This window comes from Tenrec ecaudatus, chromosome 3 (assembly GCF_050624435.1).
Source record: "Tenrec ecaudatus isolate mTenEca1 chromosome 3, mTenEca1.hap1, whole genome shotgun sequence".
In the NCBI taxonomy this organism is placed as follows: Eukaryota; Metazoa; Chordata; class Mammalia; order Afrosoricida; family Tenrecidae; genus Tenrec; species Tenrec ecaudatus.
In genome coordinates this window covers 158,838,784-158,843,112 of record NC_134532.1, presented here as the reverse complement: position 1 = coordinate 158,843,112, position 4,329 = coordinate 158,838,784, and the positions used below count along the sequence as shown (strand labels likewise).

The following is a 4,329-nucleotide window of genomic DNA, read 5'->3' as shown; positions in this document are numbered from 1 at the left end:
GTTCTTTGTGGTAATATGATTACCCCTATCAAGGAACTGCAATGATTCCGATTTGTGTGTAATGACTATCTCAGATATTCCCATAACACAGACACACCGTGCTTTAAATTCCATCATTGGACTCATTCCTTCAAATTAAATATAATAAGAGGTATAACCCATGACTACATAGTTCGAAATGCCTATCTGTAATTTATGAAAGGTATTTCAAAATTTTAATTCTCCAGGATGAAACAAAGTCATTTTCATCGAAATACCACATTAGATCTAGAGTACACATTAATGATTATTTTGTAAAATGTGGGTATTTTAAAGATGAGAAAAACCCCAGGCTTGTTCAAGACCAAAAAGCAGTGTGTAGTGAGAGCCTTCTGACCCTAAAAAAAGAGGATTTTTTCCTTCTATTTTAATCACTGCACTTATTTTCCATGATGTTTCTGTTTCTAGAAATACAGATTCTAAATTGTTGTAACTCTTTGTCCTTTCTCAAGTCATTTGGAATTCACAAGAGGACGTACAGGGTGATCATTTAACACTTCCACTGTTGAAGATGGTGATATTTCTCAGGATCATAGAGATTTGCTTCTTTTCAAACCATGAATAACAAGAACTATGATTGTGTGGAGGGCAATAAATGAGAGACTGCTGACAAAATGATTTAATACAGACTATGGAAAGTGTCAATTATTAAATGTTTCATATCCAGTTATAAGGACAAGGGTAGATAAATTACTACTGCAGTGACACATTAGGAAATATGTTCAGCAGAGATGAGGCACCCGTATGGTCACGTTAGAAAAGACCCCATCACAGGAGCAAGAATCAGGGGGAAAGAAAGAACCAGAAAACAGCACGCTTTGCACTGACTGACAATGTGAGGGGTGCATTTGGCCTCTCCTCAAAGAGAGAGTGAACACGGGGTGGTGTTGCCAAATCTGGACCTGAGTAGAGAGATTTCTCTGAGACAAATATTCCCCCCAGAACACTCATTATTTATTCTAAATAGTGTTTACAATTAAGCTGTACTTTTAAAATAAGAAATGAAAATAGAATACTCCCAAAATATAATTTCAGTCATTAATATAATCCCCTAACCAAATACTATTCAGTTGTGGAATAAATAACTACACCTCCTTTCTGTGATTTTAATAATTTCGACAATTGCTGTTGCTGTTGTTAGATGTTATGGTATCCATTCTGACTCATTGAGACTCTTTGCACAACAGAATTGACCAGTGCTGAGCCCTCTGTCATCCTCGCAATCCCTGACAGTCTTCCCTTTTTCCTCCGACAATCTCTGCTTTCCAGAAAGAGATCACCAGGCCCTTCATGATGTGCCTTAGTTTGGCGGTGCTGTTGTCCACAATGGGTGACCCTATTGAGACTTGAAATGCATGCGCTACTCTGACAGACAAGTGGCAGAATCTATATGAATAACACCAAACACTTATGAAGAAACCAACAACATCTTTTCATTCCAATTTATTCTGTGAACTTTGGAAGGCTCTTCTCTTTTAGCCAAAAACTATTTGAGTCCATTTCATACATGTTTATTTCAACTAAAATGTGCTAAAACACATTCGTGTGATCAGTGAGTAAACGCAGACACATTTTATCAGTAATGTACTTGTCTTAGTCTCATTATGCCTTCAAAGGGATTCAAGTCAAAGCAGTGGCTTTCTCAGGGCTCTACTGGATGAGTTACATTGACTGTAACCAGGTTAGCTCAGAAGGTTATGATAGCTGTTCTGGGCAATCTCAAGCTATTATCTAAAAGGACAGAGGACAGATATGGTGCTTATTAGGAAGAAATCGTTTTTTTTTTTAATTGAAAACTGCATCAGTGACAAACAACCTGGCAAGTGATGCTGAGGAATGTCCTCCTCTCTACAATGTACCTGCATGTTTTGAGGGCAGCGAAGGCTGTCCTAGGACAAGATTGTTTGGAAACTTTATCCCGTCGATGTTACATGCCTCATATTTATCATCCAGCCTTCTTTTCCCTTTCCAAAATCCAACACCATCTCAAAGGAAAATGAGAGAGTCCTAGAGGAGGCTACAAATTTGATGTGGTGTAAATTCATGATGGACAAATAATTCAGGGAATGATTACAGAGATAGAAACACCACCTTCAGAAGTATATAAATGTAGACGGAATGTATTTTGGAACACAATAAGGTTAAATTTGCTATTTTGTTTATTAAATGTGTGCATGATTTTGTATCAGTAATTTTTACTTGCCCTTGTGTGTGCCCATGGCATAGTGGTTACCTGGTGGGCCACTTACTTCATGGTCAGAAGTTGAAAACCACCAGCTACTTTGAAGGAGAGAGATGAGGCTTCCTATTACCCTAAAGAGTTACAGTTTGGGAACCCACTAGGAAGATCCTGTCCTACAATTTTGCCATGATTGGAATTGACTTATTGTCAGAGAATGTGTTATTTTTGTTAAGTGTGCATCCATAACTTATCTGCCATGTCTTATACTGTGGTGACTTATGCATTGCTGTTATGCTGTAAACTATATCACTGGTATTTCAAACACCAGCTGGGTGACCCAATTTGCATGGCTTTCACCATAGACTCCAGTCTAAGAACAGACTACAAAAAGGAATTGGCTATACATATCAGAGAAAGTAGCCCCTTAAAACATCATTAATAACAGTGGAACATTATCAGATGTAATGACAGAGAAGTCACTCAGATCAGAAGGCAATTAAAATATGAATTCCATTATTAGAAAGTTTATTCATAAATTTTCATGATCCATTCAATGGACTGTCATGTGGCCAAGAAAACACAAACACATGTCTGCTCTTCTCTGCATTAGACCAAGATCAATATGCCATTGGCAGTAATATAACCTCACTCCACACCAGGAACAGCAAATTCCAGGGGAAGGGCATCGCATTTATTATCAAAAAGATCATTTCCAGCTTTGTCTAGAATTTCCTTGCTGTTGGTGACAAGATAATACCTATATACATAGAAGGAAATCCAGTGATATTGCTTTATTCAAATTTAGACACCAACCAATAAATATAGAAATGAAAAAATTGAATAATTTTACCACGTTCTCAGTTTGAAATTGATTAAAAGTGAAATCACTTGATTGTTATTGACAATTTGAATGCAAAAGTTGTAAAATAAGAAAATAACAGGAGTTGGAATATATTGCTTTGTTGATAGAAACAAAGCTGAAGATCACATGACAAAAATTGCAAGACCAGCAAGTTCTTCATTGCAAATACAATTTTTCAACAAGTAGATTTCTGCAGATGGAATTGAGAGAAATCAAATTGACAACTGTGGGATAAGAGGATGAAGAAGCTCCATATGAGCAGCTAAATAAAGCCAGGCCACGGGCCAACTGTGGGACAGTGCATCTAGTATTCTTATGTACCTTCAGCTTTAATCTAATAAAAATTAAACAAGTCCACAGAATCCAAGATAAAACTTAGGTATATCCCACCTGTGTTAGGTAGTGCTTGAATCGAGAAACAAATCTGGAAAATGAAAAATCATTATATCAAGAAATATTTATTTATCAAGAAAGTATTCCAACCCAGTCCTAATCAATTCCTTAAGTGGGAAAGAATCTCTAAGTCTCTATTCAGACTCAAACAGCCCTGTGCACCTACTCAGAATGCAGGATCTAGATCACAAGGTGGTGGGTGCAGAGCCTGGTGAATCCAAGGTTTGTGGAAACATTACAGGGCTCTGGTAGCTCTCAGGGGCAGTGATAAAGGGGGAGAAACAGAGAGGAGGAGGTGTATAAGGCTGTCCTTATGAAAAGGCCACACCCCTCAAGGAGGGATCCATGTAAGCGATGGACATGTTGGATATCACCCCTACACTTTTTCTTTTTCTCTTTTTCAAATCAGGGGAGAGAGAGCAAATGTAGTCCCCCACTAGCACAAATTATGTTTACCACACTTGGGGAAATTGCACGGCTCAGCACATCTGGGGTGCAATGGATAAACTGCACCCTGGGAAATCCACCTTCGTGATCACGGTGTCTCCCCTGCCAGGTAAGTATACCCCTGCACTTATATATATTCAAGGTGACATAAAATAATCTGTCTTAGTACCTGAATTTTCAGAACATCTCAAGAATAGATTTGATGCATTGGACACAAATGACAGAGGCCTGATTTGCTGTGGGAAGGACAATTAATTGCTTATATGTAAATTCAAGATAAATCTGAAAAAAATTACAATAAATTCACAAGAGCCAAAACAAGACTTTGAGTCTATTCCACCTGAATTTAAAAATATTATCTCAAAAACATATTTCGTACATTGAACACAAATGACAGACTGAGGAG

At 37.6% G+C, this 4,329-nt stretch overlaps 1 pseudogene; it reads right to left on the bottom strand.

Annotated features, from left to right (window-relative positions):
- Positions 1 to 3,886: 3,886 nt before the first annotated feature.
- On the bottom strand, positions 3,887 to 4,040 carry LOC142443861 (U1 spliceosomal RNA; annotated as a pseudogene).
- Between the last annotated feature and the right edge of the window lie 289 nt (positions 4,041 to 4,329).